This window comes from Lemur catta, chromosome 9 (genome assembly GCF_020740605.2).
Source record: "Lemur catta isolate mLemCat1 chromosome 9, mLemCat1.pri, whole genome shotgun sequence".
Taxonomy (NCBI): domain Eukaryota; kingdom Metazoa; phylum Chordata; class Mammalia; order Primates; family Lemuridae; genus Lemur; species Lemur catta.
In genome coordinates this window covers 37362538-37375620 of record NC_059136.1, presented here as the reverse complement: position 1 = coordinate 37375620, position 13083 = coordinate 37362538, and positions in this window count along the sequence as shown.

Here is a 13083-nt window from a genome sequence, read left to right as displayed (position 1 = left end):
ATGCTGGCTACCCTTCTGAATTATTCAAAGGGGCATGGAATTTGAAATAAAAATTGTATTAAAAGTCAGGAAAGGTTCAGAGTAACAAGACAGTCCTGTTTAACATTTGCTGAGGTGTCTTCCTAATGGCTCTTGGGGCCAAGAACCAAACCCCTTGTTTAGATAAAGGGCAGGACAGGCACGTCCTCCAGGTCATCAACAGAGGCAGAAGCCAGGCCTTTGTGTGTGCAGTGAGCATCTACGGCATGCTTTGCGGACCACTACACCTAAGAAGGTTTTGGTGACTCACCTGGTAAGATAAGATAATGTGTTTCCACTTTTAACATCTTGGCTCTACAGGCACCAGAACTTTTTAGCTTTGACTTAAAAGCTTATCAGTTTAGAAATGAAAAAAAAAAATCATCTTTCTAATAGTAAGGAAAGACTTCTTAAAAGTATAAGCCAGAATTATGAGTGGAAAGTAAGAGAAATGAGACTGGCTAGATTTTTATACTTCACAAAGCCAAGAGAGGGAATTATCTGAATGTCCTTTGTCAGTAGCCAGTACTTGAAATCCAGCTCAAGATTTGAGCAAAGCTAGATTGGCTTATCCCTCATTTAGGATAGAAAAGGGAAAATGTGAATCAGTAAAAATCTAAACTCCAGGGACCCAGGGGAAATTTTCAAAAGCTCCTTATATTTTGATACTGTGTTCCTGGTTCCAATACTCTCTTTTCTAATCATTTGGTTCGTGGCTGTCAGATTAATCTTTCTGAAATACCACTTTGTGTATGACACTTTCCCTACTCAGAAATCCACTAGAGTGGTTTATTGTCCCCTAAAGCAGATCAGAGTCCAGTAGCTTGGTATTCAAAGGCCACTGTGCTGGCCTCTGCCCACCTGCCAGACTCTTCCTCCACAGCCACAGCCAAAGGACGTGCACTGTTTTTCCTGAGCATCCTATGAACACTCTTACTTCTTGGTTTTTGCTTGTACATGTGGTTGTCAAACTCTGATAAGGAGTGAGAATTACTTAAGAAGCTTGTTAAAAATACTAACACCACCTTCATCCTATTCTCCCATGTGGGATGGTTTCTGTGTGCTTAGCTCTGCTTGTCTCGGTCCAGGCTTCTTTGAAGGCTGGCTTCAGAGTCACCAGCAGCCCAGCTTAGATAAGCGGATGTGAAAGGAGAAAGGCATTCTAGGTAGGAGGGAAACCAGGCACCAACTGGGAACGTTTGGAAACCACCAGTCAAAATTTAGATCTACAGATTGTGTCTAAATGACTTAGCGTTGTCTGATGTGGCTGCACAGAGGAATTCTAATGCCCTTTATTAAAAAGGTGCCAGCTTTGAGGCTGGAGAGAATTGAGTCTAAGTCCTCACTTGCTGGGGCTGGGCTAGCTTGGGCAAGTCCCTTATTCCTCTGACATCTAGTCCAATGACTATGCCATAATTGTAGGGATTAAATGTCACACCACATGCAATGCGTTTGGCACCTAGTGGGTACTTAATAACTGTTGCTTCCTTTCCCTTCTGTCTGTTCACGTAGCTGAGACAGGACAAGGAGCCAGCTGTTAGGACATGGTGGCACACTCCCTATTTCCAGTTGCTGACGGTCACGTTCCTGTGTGTGAGGATTTTCTCTCTGAGGCATGCTTTTCATGTCCCTGTGCTGGGCTGGAAATGCCAGCAGATTAACCCTCTTCAAGAAAAACTGTCAACCAGTACCTAATGGGAAGTGTTGTATACCCAGCTTCTTTATCCCTTGGGTGTGACAACTCCTGAGTGATCGCATGGGCTTAAACTCCGGACAATCATAGTGGTAGCTGGCTTGATAATTGGCCAATTAAAGATAAGCCTTTAATTGACTGCCTCCTCTCCCTTGTGTCATCCACTACCCTACTAGTATTCTTCACCTTCCTAATAAACTACTTGCGTTTGAATCCCCATCTCAGGGGCTACTTCTTTTGGAAGGATCAAAACTAAAACAGTCTCCTAGTCTACATTTCTCTTTACAACTTCTCCCAGTAGGGCTGGTCTAGCTGCTCCCAATTGTTTTATGGATCTGAGTGGCAGAACAGGTATATCATCTCAGTCCTCATAAGCCATGCTGTCATCGTGTAGCACAAGAAATGTGACAGTGGCAATAACACGCTACGTCTTAGTCACTCTAACGTGTAAACTAATACAACAGCCGGGCGCACTCCACATCTCTGATATTAAATGATGACTGAATTATTGATAACTAGTCCCACACTCCCTTGCATCAAATATTAACACAGCAATATCTGACATGTAGCAGCTGTATTCCTTTTGAATGATTTCTTCACTCAGAAATCGGACCACGTCTTTCACCTCACGCAAGATGAATTGGGTGCATTCTGGAAAGACAACTTGAGGAGATGGAATGTTTAAACATCGGCTGTTGTGTTCTATCGGAGTTGACACATAGCAAGCTTTCCTTGGGACAAGTGTCAAACACCAAAGAAAGATTTCAATTGTCTGAGACTTTCATTAGAGTCTATTATAAAATTTGTTTGTGCTGATCTACTTCATGAGAGACTTGAAACGGGAAACACAAGCACAAGCATGGCAGAACTGGAATGGGCTTTCTATCTGCACACTTTATTGCATTTAGCATTTGGTGGCAAGAATTTTAGTTTATATATTCTCACCCTTCTCTGGATTTCTGCAGCATTTTTAATATCTACCGCTCTTACTGTGCTTATATATGTCTTGTATTATACACTTATTGGTGTATGTCTTCTCTTTTCTACTAGATCATAATCTTCTTGAAGTCATGGTATTCAATGTTTTTGACATTGAGATTTTCTCTCCCCAAGGTCTGTATATTTTACTCATTCTTGCATCCCCAGTACTTAGTGAAGGACCTAGAACATTGTGGGTGCACCATAAATGCTTGTTGAATGACAGCATTTGGCACTGAATGCATGCACTATTGAAACTTTAGATATAAAAGACCTACCAATTTCAGTAGGATTTAGGTGCTGATGGATGTGTAGTTCATACCTCATTATGTTTCTTCTGGATCAGAGATATTCTGTCTAAATATTTCAAAAGCAAAAAATATGCTAACAGATCCCTTTGGAAGAGATGTTAAAGGGATGCGTTAGCTTTTATTAATTTCATTAATATTGCTGGCACTTGGTCCCATACCTGTCATTCAATAAGCATATATGGAACATTGACTATGGTCTGAGAACTGCGCCGTGGGTTCTTGGGATATTTAGTTTTTTTTAAAAAAAACTTTGCCAGCCATTGCTATGTGCTTTTAGGCAATTATAAGTCATTAATGAACATAACAAGAGTCACAAACAGATATAAAATTTTCTTAGTGTGTTGTGAAAATAGGAATAAGCTGGAGTTACCATTACTGAAAAAAATGTTATGCTTATATTTTACATAAAATGTGAAATTAAAAACAGTAACACTGACCAATTTCTAGATACTAGCCACTATGTTGTATACGAATTAACTGTGCCAAGCAAGGATTGACTTATGTAAATACTTGCAACAATCCTTTGAAGTATGTGCTATTATCATTTTATTTTCCTGATAAGAAAGCCTACCTAGGATCAGTCACAGAGTCAGTAAATGGCAGATTTGGGATTTGAACCCAGAGAGTCTGACACTGCTATGTAATACTGTTTCTTATAGCTGCTTGTTTCTCTTTTTATTTTGGCTGCCAGGAAGTTTGGAGACAAATTTATCATTGAACTTTGCACTTACATTTAACTTTGAATTGAATTTCTTGGCCTTTGTTTTTCTTTTGATCTTATCTACCTCGATTTTCCTGTTACCTTGACTGTTGAAAATTTATATATTTTTATCTTATCGTTTCATATGTGTGTGTGTGTGGGCAACATCATTGGCTAGAATGCCACTTTCATTATTCACAGTTTTAGGCAGAAGGTATGTGGAAATTCTGTAGCCAGGCACTGTATTAGGAAGTGATCTGGATAGATGAAGTGACTTGTTCTGGTTCACATAGCTAGTGAGTGGTCATCCTGTGGCAAGAATTCGGCACCCCTGATTTCTGGTCCAGTACTTTTTACTGCAACATACTCTACCATGTCATTCCCCATCATTTACCATGAGCAACCGTTTCTCAATCATTTCTTATGCTGTCATCTCTTCCTAGAATGTATTTAATCTTTCTTTCATCCTAAGAGATAATGTAATGTGTTAGGAAAGACATAGCCCCAGAAGTCAGAAACCCCTGTGACCCTAAACAAATTACTTAACTTTTATGGGATTTATTTTCCTCATCTGTATTGATAAATATTCTAATGTCTGAGGCACTTTTTGTACATGGATGTAAATACTCACTAACATTTTTAACCCATTTAGTATGCAATTTGTTAAGTTCATATGTCTAAGAATCAAAACTTTAAAAACTAATTTTCAAAAATATTAAAATTATTGATTTAAAATTTGATTGATTAAATTTTCTCAAATAATTAATTGCAGCTTCAAATTTAGTATAACTTATTCTTTTAAATGCTGCACACATACTAAACTTCAGGCAAAGCACAAACAGAATTATTATGAAGCATATTATCATACCTGCATTCAAACCTATTCTGAGATGTCATCATTGTGGTTTCCATTGATTTCCTCGTTAGTCCTATCCAGATGCTTCTTGACTTGACAATGGGGTTATGTATAAGTGGAAAATATTTTTTTCCTTAGGAGGGAAGTATTAAGGGAGTTTTTTTTTTCTAAATTTCAAAGTATTATGGGAGTACAAATGTTTTTGGTTACAAGGATAGGTTTTGTGATGCTTGAGTCAAGGTTGTAAGTGTGTCCCTCACCCGGATAGTGTTCATTGTACCCATTAGGTAGGTTTTCACCCATTCCCTTCTTCTCTGTCTCCCTTGATTGATTTCCATTGAGTTATACTTCCCTCTATGCACATGTGTGCTTATCAATTAGTTCAAATTTAATAATGAGTACATGTGTTTGTTTTTCCATTCTTTAGTTACTTCACTTAAGGGTCTCCAGTTCAAAAATACTTTAAGTTGAAAATGCATTTAATACATATAACCTACTGAACTTCACGTCTTAGCTTAGCCTACCCTAGTCTAACTTAAATGTACTCAGAACACTTATATTAGTCTATAGTTGGGCAAAATTATCTAACACAAAGCCTATTTTATAATAAAGTGTTGAATTTCTCATGTAATTTATTAAATACTGTACTGAAAGTGCAAAACAGAATGGTTGGGTACTGAAAGTACAGTTTTTACTGAATAGATATTGCTTTTGCACCATCATAAAGGCTCAAAATCTTAAGTTGAACTATCATAATGTTGAAAAATTCTAAATTGAACCATGGTAAATCAGGGACTGTTTGTATTTGATTTTATATTTTCTCAGGGTTGTTTCTTCACTTAGCAGTGATGTCTCTAGACTTTCAATAATAATATTTTGATACCTACGCAGGGAAGCAGTGATCTTACTAGATTTATAAGAAAAAGAATACCTTTGTTGAATATTGAAGATTTTAGTACCTACGTTTTAGAACAATTGATTCTCAGTCAAAGCATAAGAACTTCTGCCTTGCCCAAAGCCATCCAAACATAAGTCACTGACCAGTAGAAATAAACCTAAACCAATAAGGCTATTTATTTATTTATATAAAAGGGAGCTTATTTTGTATATATTTTTAATTTTTTTTATTTCAAAACATTAAGTAAGAGGGTACAAGTGTTTTTGTTACATGGATATCTTGTATAATGCTTAAGTTAGGGCTTTTTGTGTGCCTATCACCAGAATAGTGTTCATTGTACCCAATAGGTAAGTTTTTATCCCATGACCACCGTCTTATCCTCCCCCTTTCTTCGTTTCTCATGTTGTTTATATTGCTTTGTGCCCTTGTGTACCCATCAGTTGGCTCCCACTTATTAGTTTGGTTTTCCATTCCTGAGATACTTCACTTAGGATAATGGTCACTCCACATTGCTGCAAATGACATTATTTCATCCCTTTTTATGGCTGCATAATATTCCATGATATCTATGTCTATATCTATATCCACATATATCTATCTAGCTGTGGGTAAACTTGGCAGGGTTGGCTTCATTAGGCAAAATTTTGGAACATTTACTATACATTCCTTCATCACCCATGTTATTCTTGGATACCTATCACCCAACATTTCCCGAAGAATAGGAGGCAGTATTGCTCCAGTGTTAAGAGTATAAATTCTAGAGTCAGTCCATTTGGGTTCAAATGTAGGCTCCTGTACTTACTTAGCTCTGTAGCCTGGGCAACAGACTGAGACTCTGTCTCAAAAAAAAAAAAAACATAAAAAAATAAATTTCACAGGAGCCACATCCTATAAATATACATGTATATCTGTGTAAGTTTGTGTGTGTGCATACACACACCGATATTTGCTCAGACTAGAATTGAGTTGAACCATTGCTTTTTCTCAAAAGGGCTTCTATATTCTGAAAATAAAAAAAAACCATTTTGTTCAACTGGAATTAATCTTACAACTAAGAGAGTATATCTCAGAGCCACTGCGCCTGTGTGTACACACACCCGCCCCCACACATTTTCTTTATCAACTCATGAATTGAAGAGCACTTAGGTTAATTCCACATCTTTGCAATTGTGAATTGTGGTGCTATAAACATTTAAGTGCAGATATCTTTTTGATAAAATGACTTCATTTCCTTTGGGTAGATAGATACCCAGCAGTGGCATTGCTGGATCGAATGGTAGGTCTATATTTATTTCTTTGAGGAATCTCCATACTGTTTTCCACAGAGGTTGTACTAATTTGCAGTCCCACCAACAGTGTATAAGCATTACTTTCTCTCTGCATCCACACCAGCTTCTATTGTTTTTTTGACTTTTTAATAATGACCATTCTGATAGGGGTAAGGTGGTATCTCACTGTAGTTTTAGTTTGCATTTCCCAGATGATTTGTGATGTTGAGCATTTTTTCATACATTTGTTGGCCATTTGGTTATCTTCTTTTCAAAAACTTCTGTTCATGATATTTGCCCACTTTTTGATGGGGCTGTTTGTTTTTTGCTTGCTAATTTGTTTGAGTTCTTTGTAGATTCTGGATATCAGTCTTTTGTTGGATGTATAGTTTGTGAATATTTTCTCTCATGCTAAAGACTGTGTATTCACTCTGTTGATTATTTCCTTTGCTCTGGTTTTTAATTCAGTTAAGCACCATTTATTTATTTTTAATTTAATTAAGTCTTATTTATTTATTTTTGTTGTTGCTACATTTGCATTTGGGGTCTTAGGTATAAATTCTTTGCCTAGGCCAATGTCTAGAAGAGTTTTTCCTACATTTTCTTCTAGAATTTTTATGGTTTCATGCCTTACATTTAAGTCTTTAATCCATCTTGAATTAACTTTTGTATATGGAGAGAGATATACAAAATTCTTCTGCATGTGGCTATTCAATTTTCCCAGCACCATTTATCAAATAGAGCATCCTTACTACAGTGTATGTTGTTGTCTGCTTTGTTGAAGATCGGTTGGTTGTAGGTAGATGATTTTATTTCTGGGTTCTCTATTCTGTTCCATTGGTCTTTATCTCTACTTTTATGCCACTACCATGCTGTTTTGGTTACTATAGCCACTAATAAGGCTTTTTAGATGACGCCTCCCATATTTGCAATTTTCTATTTCCCTACAAAATGTACATTTTTTTCTTTTTATTTCATTGTATTTTTCTATTTTTCAAATTTATTGAGACAGAATATATATACAAAAGTGAATCTAAAGTACACAGTTCAATAAATTTTCATAAATGAATATATCACATAAACAAAACCATAATCAATACACAGAATATTTCCATCATGACCCAAAATTTCCCTATGCCCTTTGCTGGTCATTTCCCCAGATCTGAATGAAGGCAAGCACTGATATAAATTCTTACTTTTTTAGAGTTTTGAATAAACAAGATCATACAGTACGTAGTCTTTTCTGTCTATATTCTTTTCATCAGCATAATATTTTTGAGATTAATTTATGTTGCTGTATATATCAGTAATTCATTACTTTTTATTGCTGAGGAGTAGTAGTAATAGTAATAGTAGTAGTAAAAAGATACACCACAATTTGTTTATCTATTCACCAGTTAATGATATCTGGGATGCCTGGAGTTTTTGGTGATTACAAATTAAGATGCTAGGTATGTTTATGTACAGATCTCTGTGTGGATATATGTTTCCACATTTTCTTTATTTAGGACATGAAATTACTGGATTATATGGTAAGTGTATGTTAAATGTTTTAAGAAACTGCCCAAATTTCTGAAGTGGTTTTACCATTTAACTTTCCCACCAGCAGTGTAAGAGGGTTCCAGTGGCTCCACATTCATGATAATGTTGGTGTTGTCAGTTTTTATTCTAAATTTTAGCCATTCTACTTGATGTTTAGTGGTTTCTCATTGTAACTTTAATATGCATTTCCCTGATAACTAATGATGTTGAGCACTTTTTCATATTCTTATTGCTTATTCATATGTTTTTCTTGATGGAGTATCTATTAAATCTTTTGCTCATTGGGAAAATGGGCTTTTTTTCTTATGGAGTTATAGTAATAATAAAATATATTTTGGATACAAGTGCTTTTTCAGATGTATGATGGGAATATTTGTGTGGGCACTATTTTCTCTCAGTCTGCTGCATGTCTTTTCTTATTTGGAAAAACCAATGTTTTAATTATACTGAAATTCAACTTTTATGTCTTTAAGTTCATTGATCTTTTCTTATCCAGTATGTACTATGCTGTTAATCTCACCTAGTTTAATGTTTAGTTATTAATATTTTATTTTAGTTTTTACCTCTAGAAGCTCCATTTTTTTTACCTTCCATTTTTCTCATTATGCTCATGCTTGCATTCCATCCTTGAGCATATGAAACATATTTATAATAGCTGTTCTCAATGCTCTGTTTGCTAATTCTATCACTGCTGCCATTATGTCTCTGTTTTATTGCTTAATATTTCTCTAGGCTACATGTCACAATTTCCTGCTTTTTTGTGTATGTTATTTTTTGATTGAACACTCAATGTTGTAAATTTTATGTTGCTGATGGATGCTGGATTTTGTTATTTTAAAAGAACATTAGGTTTTCTTCTTTTAGGAAGTTAAGTTACATGCAGGTCAGTTCGTCCTTTTAAATTTTTCTGTTAAGGTATTTTAGGGCATACGTAGAATACCCATTACTTTAGGGCTAACTTATCCCCACTTCAGAGGCATGCCATTCTGGGTCTCCTACAGATTGTCTAATTTATTCACTGAAGTCTCTCTATATTGGCTAGTGGAATCTCAGATGATTCCTGTCTCTATGTGAACTCCTGGAATTTTTTGGTTTACAGCTGTTGAATACCCCTTCTCTCCTTGGAAGTGTTCCTTGCCCTAGCATCGTGAAGTTTTACCATACACATGTGTAGATTGGGATTTAGCCAAAGACTCAAAAGTCATCTAGGCTTCCTCAATTCCTTCTGTGGTAATTCCTTCTATTAGATAATCTGCCTCACCAATTCTAATCATCTTGGCCTCCCTGAACTCTGGTATCAGTCTCTTCACTTCAGCAAGATTCTCATATACTGTGTGAGTTCTCCTCCGCTGTGCCACATTTCGGAGATTACCCGCAGGCAGATAGTCTGGATAATGGTAGGACTCACCTCATTCATTTTTATTTTCTTCAGAGATTTATAGTCCTGTTATGCATGCTGTCCAGTGTCTCAAAAGAATTGTTGCTTATATTCCAGTATTCTTGTTTACAGTGGGAAGGTAATTTCAGACTCTTCTACTCTCTCATGGATAGAAGCAGAAGTCATTATGTACATTTAATATCTCACTTGGCCTATGTTGCATGACCTATTGACCACTTTGTGATATATTAACCTAGTCTGTTTGCATTATTAAACACATGTGTCATTAAAGTGTGTTTTATAGTATTTAATTAAGCTTCCAAAGTTTGTTCTCCTTGGAGATGAGGGAATGAGCTTGCTTAGTTAATGCTCTTCTTTAAGAATATGTCTTATTTATAATTTTGGAACATATTTGAAGCTGCCTTTATACTTGGTTGTTGTATATAATCTAGGCATATTTATCTCATCCTGTTCTGTGTGTTTATTTTTCTCTACTGACAGAGAAATAAAACATATTGAAACTTTATAAATAGACAGGTACTGAATGGAAGAAACAACATACTCATATGTATCTGTACTCTAGACTTCCTAAAAAGAAATGAAAATTAAATATATCTTATTATATTCACCATTATTTTTTCTCTTTAATTGAATTAATTGCGGTGTGATTGAGGCACAATAAATCGTCCAGACTTAAAGTGTGCAATTTTATGAGTTTTTGTGGCTGTATACACTCCTGAAACTACCACAATCAACATGAAGAACTTTTCCATCACTTCCAAAAGTTTCCTCATGCACCTTCACAGCTCCTCCTTCTACCCCTGGCCTCCAGGCAACTTCTGATCAGCTTTCTGTCTCCATAGATTAGTATGCATTTTATTTTTAGATGAATGAAATCATATAGCATGTAATCTTTTCATGTGCCTTCTTTTTTTATTTCAGAATATTATGGGAGTACAAATGTTTTGGTTACATGGATTGCTTTTGTATGGCTTGAGACAAAGATAGTGTACATTGTACACATTAGGTATGATTTTGTACATCCTCTTCTTCTCCCCCCCTCCAACCTGTTTGATTTCTGTTGAGTTTTACTTCCTATTGTGCACATGAGTGCTGTTTGGTTAGTTCCAATTTAATAGTGAGTACATGTGTTTGTTTTTCCATTCTTGCAATACGTCACTTAGGAGAATGGTCTCCAGTTCCATCCAGATTGTTACAAATGGTATTAATTCATTTTTTGTGGCTGAGTAGTATTCCATGGTGTGTGTGTGTGTGTGTGTGTGTGTGTGTGTATACACATTTTATTAATTCACCCATGTATTGATGGGCACTTGGGTTGATTCCTCATCTTTGTGATTGTGAATTGTGCTGCAATAAGCATTCAAGTACCTTTATTGTTACACCTGCATTAATATACTTCATATTTAATTTTATCTTTGGAGTATCATTATGAACTAATGGGCTTTCACAGGCATGACTTGTTTCAATTAGTCATAAGACTATAATAATTTGTGATGCCAAAATTTTCACAGCTTGGTGGTACTAGACCCTTTAATCTTTTGCATTTTAGTCAGTGTTCCATCAGTACCCTTAAGCTCCATCCATGATTTATTCTCCATGTTTGCCCCAAATCTATATTATGGAATGAATAAGACTGTTTTCAGTTTTTTTTCCTCTGAGTCTTCATATACAATTTTAAGTGTTTTAAAGGGTTGATTATACTCCCATTACTCTTGTTGTGAACTACTCACCTTCCTCCCACTCCCATTTTCTACGATTGTGCTGTGAATCCGTTTTTCCATTTTCTGTCCTTCCTGTTCAACTTTCTGTGTGTTGGAGACTGATCTGTTTGGACTACATTAAGGGCCTCATTGTCCACTGGCTTATGGTTTGACTCAGCCAATGAAAGACACCATCAGGAGATTGGAGTGTCGAAGGAGAAAGGGTTCAGAACATTTATGTCCCTGCATCCTCCCTGTTTCAGTGTTGCAGTTTGGATAGTGGCTGCATCCTTCTACACCAGAGTTCCTGCTGAGAGTTTTCTTCTCCACGGCTTCAGCTCTTACCAGATGTTGGTGGTATTATTTCTTCCCATTAAAACCTTCCTCTTAGGGACAGTGATGACTTATTGCTATTGCTAGTCTCTGAGTGCTCCCACATTATTAGTTCATTGCCTTAATTCATTAAGTGGTTATAATTTTTTTTTTTGTTAAATCCTTTTCAGTAGAATTCTGTTTCCTGCTTGGACACTAACTGACACAATGATTATTACAAAATCCTTTTGTTACTGTTGGCAAAGCTAGAGCTCTCAACTTAGAGCAGACAGGGCTTGTGTGCTGTCTAATAAGGCTCTGATAAATGTTTTGATGTGAATGAATGTTTCTCCTTTGACTCTTGAAAATGTTACAGTTACAATGGGTGTTACACTTAAGTAGGATGAACTTTAGTTCATCTAATAACCAGCTTCTGACCATCTTCCTAATCACTCTGATTCTGAAATAAGAGATTAAAAACATGGCAGGATTCTTTCAATGTCAGGCTCCTTTTGAACCCTAGGTTTCTGTTTATTACTTTTCAGCTCTTGACAGTAGTTATGAATCTTAACTCTTCAGGTAGGAAAGCAGAAAGTCACTAAGATCTCACAGGTTGAAGATGAGGGATAAAGAGCTTCTAAATGAGAGTATCAGGACAGTCCCATAGTTGGGTTTATTTGTAAAACAACACCAAATAAACCAAACTTCCCTGTCCTATCAATGTTTCTATCTTCCTACGTTGTCATGTCCAAGTTCAGATGCCTTTTATGGAGGTGGAAGTGGCTTTTCTTGGGACATGACAGCTGTGAACTGTTGACCCCTTTGGAAATAGAGAACATTGTGTCCACTCCCACTCCAGAATTTCCATTGTTATCTCCTTTTTATCCTTCACTTTAGTTCTGATCTGATCTGTCCCAGAACACATGAAACCACCACTAAGCCATTTTGTGTCTGGGAGTTGTTTACCAAACTGAGTGACCAGGCATTATCTTTCTTCTTCTGGGGAGTGACTGTGGGTTCTCCCTCAAGGATGTGGCTGGGGAAAGCTAGCCGAGCCTTCTGAGAGGGCACACAAGTTGATTCCTCTGAGTTTTATACAGTGCTGTGGTGGAGGATGAGAGGTATGGGTTAAGTTCTCTTAGAGGATGGTCATAGTGTCCCTTCTTAAAGGTTCATCTCTAGCCATTGTCTGTGTTTTCTAAACATTCTACCTTCCAGTGGTAGGGTGGATATGACTGTAAGAATCCTACTGTTTAAGCACATTGTGATGGCCTATCTCATTAACGGCCACTGTTGATCCACACCTTCTTGCATTCACGTTCTTGGGTAGTCTCTTCCCCTTCAATATGGGCTAGCCTGGTGACTCTTTTTAACCGACAGAATGTAGTGAAGTGATGCCATGCAAATT